Here is a 7500-nt window from a genome sequence, read left to right as displayed (position 1 = left end):
GTAGATTAACTGCAATTTTGATTTTCTTTTCTGTGAGCCTTCAAAACTCAAAAGTCTTTGATTCGATACCTGATTCCTTGCCACTCTTCAGTTTGCTTGGATTTATCAAAAGACAGCTCTACAGTGCCTGGCAATACTTTAGAATACATGAACACCCAACTGTCTTATCACCGGCAATTATCACGTAGATCGTTATCGTGCGTCTGATCCTAAGAGATGGCAAGATCTTTATCCATCAATATTTTATGAGCAATCGACACAGTTTTATAGTTCTGAGTACAGTTGTGGAGGAAGGAAATCAATTGCAATAATGATCTACTGTCTGTCACACTAAACATATTTGTTTTAAATTTCAATAACAATATCCAAGCATTCTTTGGAAACTAGGGGCTATTTACTCTCCATTACGTGATGATCAATAGGCATAAAAGAAACCCTTAAGCTATCTTTCCATGCACTGCTCCCGTAGGCCCTGTTTGATCCCAAAGTACGTCGATGTCCTGATAGATCCATACCAATATACATGTATCTCGATCTAGTTGGATAATGAAACCCTTTGGATTATTACGATGATCTTCCTAATAACCATAGATAGCATTAATTTTGTATAGTGCAAATCCCCGCTCAACAGCAAGCTCCATGCGCTTCAGAATCTATTCTATTACCCCAGCACTAAGAACATGGTGTACGTTAGTCGGATTTTCATGATTTTGAGTTTGGGAATTTATAACGTTGAAGGTTTCGATCTATCGCTCTGTATCGTTATATATATAGATTACTCTAGAGCAGAGCCATTACTTTCCACTTCCACCTTAAAAAAACCCACGAGCGTCCTTTGTTCAGCGTAGGGTCAACTCAAAACTGCTCTGATAAAAATGCAAAAGGGAATTTTTAAAAACAACAGTAAGGGGCTCCGATGTCTGAATGGCTTGTAAACCCAGGCTTACATTAATGCGTGTCGGTGACACGGCAGCAAATGTTGGTGGCGGCTGGGCTGTGTCCTAGAAGGAGAACGTATAGGCTGTGCGCTTCAGCAACACACAATAACCTTAACTAGAAAAGAAAAAAAAAAGGGAACAAAAAGAAGGTGGGGGGGGGGGGGGGGTCAAACCCCAGGGCGCTGCATGGTGGCGACCAGCAACGGTGTGTGGATTGTCTATATTTGCGATATTGTGTACATGCATTAGTTATACCTTAATGCAGTGGCGTCGCGTGGGTTGCAGACAAGGTGGTGCATAATTGGAAAATGAGCAAATGGGCAATAGGCTTAGTAGCTACTATTAACATTTCTACAGAAAGTCAATTAGAACCTGCAGGATATCCTGTAATCTACATCTATCGATATTTACAACTGTTTCTAGATGAAACCCCATAAAAGCAGCAATAAAGTGAAACAATACTACCAACTCACTAAGCTCACAATCTGAGAAGATTCAAAGATTTCTAATTACTTATTGCAGCACCAGGATTTGCTACGCAATAGAGGGAGACAACGTTTCGATACCCATTTTTCACTGAGTTACCGTAGACTACTAGTTTCTAGATCTAGTGTAGTAGATAGGCTCGCGGAAACTTGGATCAAATTTTTTGCTTGCACCAAATTGGTGCTGCGAAGAGGAGTTTCACGCACGTCCTTTCTTCTTGTGTGGGAAGAACGATGCCTAGATTTCTCTACAGTGACAAAAACAACTTTGGTGCCAAGATTTTGCTTGCTCCCAGCAGACACTACCGCAAGCGGTGCGGCGAGCATAAACCACCCTCGTCGTCTGTCTCTTCACTGGCGCAGCCAGCGGGTGACGGATCGCAAGGATATATGGTAATGTAGATCTGGAGCACTGACTGGGTTAGAACAATTAGAAAGGGGGAGGGGAGGGAGGGGTGACGGCCATGGTTAGGTGGAGCGCTTGCACCAATGGCGCCCCGCCACTGCCTTAATGTACTGATGTACAAATATATGTATTTGTGTATTTGTGTATTTATGTAAGCCTACGGCATTGTAAAACATTTTTTTAAGGTGAACAATAAAGTGGAATTTATTCATTTTTAAAAAGTAAGCTAGATTAGGTTATCATATGTATTATGCAGTGACAGCAAGAATGACGTCAATTAGTTGCGATTGTAATGGTGGGCGAAAGCAGTAGCCTACATGTAACACAATAGTCGGAGCTCTGAGACCTAGGTTGTCGTGCTGAAGGTACACGGGCGGCCAGGGCGAGTGCACAGTATAGCATTATAATTCCGGTGGAGCCGGCCTGTGCGTTACAGTTTAGAAGAAATCACAGACTCTTCAGACCTCAAAATTTCATGGTTCAATATTCCTAAGAACATGACGGAGCCGGATTATCATAATTTTTAGCTTAGGAATATATACATGTATCATTGTAGGTTTCGGTTGCTGTGTGTCGTTATAAAATAGCCCAGAATGGAGCCATGGCTTTTCAATTCAATTTGTTTGAAATATGAGTTTGCTGTTCTGTAGGCTCTTAGCTCCAAGCACCACGAATAAACGCTTATATAGGACTTCCCAGAGCAGTTGCAGGGGGCTCCAGTGGCTATAGTAAGCTCAGGTTCACAATATTGCCAAGTTTTCGTTGGTGACAAAGGCGTTTTAATAGATGCGTGGTCATTGGGGTGAATGCTTAAAGCGCCTCAGCAAAAAAACAAACAAAAACAAAACAAAACAGGGCACTGCACAGTGGCAACCAGAAATATAATATATGTGGTTTGCCGGTGTCTGTGATAATAATCATAATTGTGTATCATTCATGCATTCATGTGTTAATGTAAGCCTACATGTATTCGTGGATTTATGTACATGTACGCTATAGTAAAACAAATTTCCCAAGGGGATCAATTTACATAATGAAAAAAAATCTGTATTCAATAGGTATAATTTATTTCAAAGATGCAATAGTAACAAGACTTGTCAAACAGTCGTAATTGCAGCGGTAGTTATCAGCAGCAGGCAATACATGACAGTCTAAGCCCTAAGCTATAGGTTGCCGTGCCATGCTAAACATACGGGCGCAGATAGATCTAGTGCTCTATAAAGAGCTCGGCCGTCAAATAGACACCTCTCAAGAATATCAATGGGCACATCTTTTTTCTAGTTGTATCTAATTTTTGCCTTGTGTTAATATAATTTGGTACATGTGTAAGGTACGTGTATTTGCCCATATCTTTTTCCGCCATGATGCTGTGATATATAATATTTATACATTTAAACCCCCCCCCCCAAAAAAAAAAAAAAAAAAAAAAAAAACAACCTACCAACAAAACAATATGCCACCCACTCTGGTACAATACAGCTCTAGGCCCTTTTTCATACCTTTATCTCAACACAAAACACAAATGAATAAACATAGGCCTACATACATACGTACTCTCTTTAGATTAATCGCTAACACATAAGCAGATATTCAGACTGTCACAGCACAACTAATGATGATAAACACACCATATACAATATTATGAACATATAAGTACCATGATCAAGAATGACTAACTATCAAAATGGCACACTTTCATAAGGTATGTTTATAAAAGATTTTGTTGGGGAGAAAGTTCCGGATGGATGGAATTAGATGAGATATAGACCTTCCAGCGAGTTTTTGACCTCTCTTCCTAGGTCTTCTCGTAAGAAACTGATCTTCTGATCTTAGAGTTCTTGGAAGAACACACATTTGTGTGAGGTTGCTTAAATACGAGGGGTTTTATTTTTTATTGTTAACATATTTATGGCAAAGGTCAGCCATCTTGTAAATAAATCTAGATATTATTTGAAGCCAATGGAGTTTTCTCAAATACGGATGAATGATTGGTCGTTCTTCCTGTTCTTAATTTTAAACACGATTCTCATAGTTTGTTTTGAAAACGTTGTAGTTTCAAACTGGTGATGTTCCAGATGTTTACTGAGAGAGAGAGAGAGAGAGAGAGAGAGAGAGAGAGAGAGAGAGAGAGAGAGAGAGAGAGAGAGAGAGAGAGGGAGAGGAGAGAGAGAGAGAGAGAGAGAGAGAGAGAGAGAGAGAGAGAGAGAGAGAGAGAGAGAGAAGGGGGGGGGGTAGTAATCCATGCGGGAGAATACACAAATTAACTAAGGGTAGATCTATTCAATGAGCGTTCGTTAAAGAATGCAGACAATTTCCGGACTTCATGCAGCTCCCAACAGAGCACTTAACCCTCCTCTATTCTTCTCTGACCATGGGAATTACATTTTAGTGCATTTTTGGTTATACTAGGACCTGCGATTAATAGACATGTGTCATGTACACATAGTATGCAGTGGCACATAATATGCTTGGTCCACGTATCCTACGGCAAGACAACCTTCTGCTCATATCAATCTGGTCAGTAATTCGGATCTCAGAAACTGACTCGCCCCAACAGAATCAGTTTTTGTTCGTTTAAATCTCAAGATGGCTTTGGCCTCGCAAATGAGTTCTGATAACAGAAATGTGTTTTTTTCGTCATTTTTTTTTTTGCTCTGGCTTTTAAAAAGAGAAGCACGAAGAGAGCGCTCATGGAAAAGATAAGCACACAGTAACGAGCTATTATAATTTAAAAAACAACAACAAAAAGCAAAATTACAACATCAGAAAAACAATAAAACCCACAAACATACACAAAATAAGAGCTACCATTCGCCATTGCCTTAATTTCTAAAAGTTCACTTCCTCAGTAGTGCTGTGCCAAGACGATGCACGCCCATTAGCCTAGCACTGTCCGCTTGTACCGGCAGCAGTGCGGTGCGAAGGGGTGCTCGTAATTGTAACAATTTGCGTTATTATCATGCGAGCAGCTGACCTCATTACATGAACTACTTTAATTTAATCAAATAATATACTGTAGAGACTTGACAGAACGTTGAGGTGTGAACTAAGTACAAGTGAATTAACATTTGTTTACAAGCGCCTTATACTTATACCTGTGCGCATTAACAATAAAACAACATTGGTTTAAGCAGACTACTTTGCCCGCTGGTGTCGTGTGACAAAGTCGCTGTACAATACCATACGTCTTGTACTGGAATTTTGCTAGATAGCGGAGGAAATGGTGGAAACATGTTAAGGAATTAGATTAAAAAAACAAAAACAACAACGACTGAAATGAAATTATTTCTGTATAGACTGGTTGAGAGATATTACATGTACCTATTTATTTATCATTCATTGGACAGCGGATACGATGATGTGAATATAATAGGGCCTTATACTGACCGATGATTTCAATTTCATATTATAGCGCATAATAATTATGTTGAAACTGAAAAAAAAACGCCATGAAGAGGCCTGATGAAAATAATGTAAAGAATTTTATTTATCTATTTATTTATTTTTTGGTATCATGTGCTTTGGTGCATTTGTTGTAGGCCTATGGGAGGGGGGGGGGGGTGTATGTACTTACGTTAATGGCAGGTAGGCATGTGTGTTTGCGTGAATGTTTTAAAGCATATGTGCCCAGTGGAGCCTGCTTGCTATTTGATATGCAGGTTAATGATAGATCTAATGAGAAATGTAAATTAGAAAGTGTCCACTAATATAAAGCAGTTGGTTGATTATCTGTGGCCTATTTTTACCCCCCCCCCCAAAAAAAAATAAAAAAATAAAAAATCAATTCGGTGAACTATTGTATCGAATAAAACGTTGATCCGTCCCACGCTCGGCATTCTCTGTTAAACCGCCCCTTTTGAAAACTGTTCGTGGTGTCCCCTGCCTGACTGATCTAGATGAACACCAGAGAGAGTGCAAATCTATGATCAACACGCAACAACCAGGCGTGACTTCACCGCTATACGGAAGCAAGAGAGACAAGGTTGGCCTAGGATAGGCCTCTTGGTCGAATAAATACGCGCACTTTCCGTTTTGCGAGAATATATAGGTCAGTGGGGTGAAGAAATCGACTCTGCTTGCAGTCAACAGCCTCCTGAAGGCTTGGTGTATCTAGTAGTATGTCATGTATGTAAGTCAGTTTTGGTTCAATTTGGTTCAGTTTTACAGAGTATGAATGTCCTTTTTTTTTTACCTACCACACGGACAGTAGATCTAAGCCTAAGTACTTTTAGATAGCAAGCAATTGAGATATCCTAGATCAGTTCGTGTTTATTATTTTTCTCATAAAAAGATAACTGATGTTAACCAGCAACAACACATTTATGAACGAGTACTCGATACAATGCCAACAGCAAGCTCAGATTATTGAAAGTTCTTCTAATCACCAGGAGCTAGGCCATCCCAAAGGTGAGCTACATTGTTTCGCCTCATGGGTTCTGTGCAAGGAGCAGTACTCCTTGGTTCTGTGTTATTTATTATTTCGGGCTACGAGGCATTGAGCCAACAAGATTTTCTTAGCAGACAAATGGATACGAACATGTAGAAGCGTCGCTTCTTCTTTTTGTGCCCTCGCTAAAGCTCAATTCAAACTGAGTTTCAGATCTTCCATCTCATAGTGCAGCTGAATTTTATTTATTTTTTAAGGTCGTTTTATCTACATAGAACGTAGAGTCATCCTTTGCTTGACAGGCATCCACGTGGCGTTTTTTAAGGTTGCCTACTCTTAATTTAAAGGCAAAAAAAAAAAAGAAAAAAAGTTTTGCAGTATTACTGCAAACTTTCTATTTTATACGGAATAGGATGGTTTCGGTTTTTGGGTAGGTAGGCCCATATTAGTTTTGAAATTTCCCCGGACAGCAGCCCCAAGGGCGTACTCTTTTCGATTTTAGAACTGCTTTAAGGGATCTTAATCGTGCGCAACTTCCACACGGGAATCCGAAAAACTTGGTCCTTTTCCAAGAAGGTAAGGTGCTCGAGCCCATCTACCATATCTACCTATTATAACACAAAGTAAAGATGCTTCTCCTTTATCTCCCGGAAAGTTTATTGATATAAGTGGAATCCAATCGGGTAAAGAGTTTATAGGCTTCTTGTCGATGAGACCACGAACAACATGAATCAACAGGCCTTCTCGGGGTAGGCTAGTCTGGACTAAGCCCTCCATAATGATGCATGGAACATTAAGATCAATGATTAAACAGTGCCGCCACCGTGCCCCTGTGGAAAACCCAGCACAACATGTATTCCCAAACTACGGGCCAAAAATCTCGTCGAATGAATGTTCCCGAACCCCCTCTACCCTCCCTTTTTCTTTTTTTGTGGTATTTTTGTTTGTTTGTAAGTGTTTTACAGCGCTCGCAGCTGCATGAGGTCATATTGTGAGCGTGCGGGACACACCTAACATTTTCAGTTGGTAGGAAATTTTGAATTGTGGCCGGGTGGCGGCCGAAGCCTACTCTTATCGATTTTCGACCCCCAAGGAATCTTTAAAGTGCGCAACTTGCACACGGGACCTCCGAGATTTTTCGCCCTTGTCCGAGAATGGCTAAGGGTAGATCTTTCCTACAAGAAGATCAGGGGTGTGGATGAAAGGCTGCAGAAAGAATGAGCCAAGGAGTAGCAGTAGAAAGGCTGCAGAAAGAGCCAGGAGCCCAGTGGAGGGGCCAAAGGA

Source organism: Aplysia californica, unplaced genomic scaffold, assembly GCF_000002075.1.
Source record: "Aplysia californica isolate F4 #8 unplaced genomic scaffold, AplCal3.0 scaffold00089, whole genome shotgun sequence".
NCBI lineage: Eukaryota > Metazoa > Mollusca > Gastropoda > Aplysiida > Aplysiidae > Aplysia > Aplysia californica.
Note: the sequence above shows the minus strand (reverse complement) of the source record.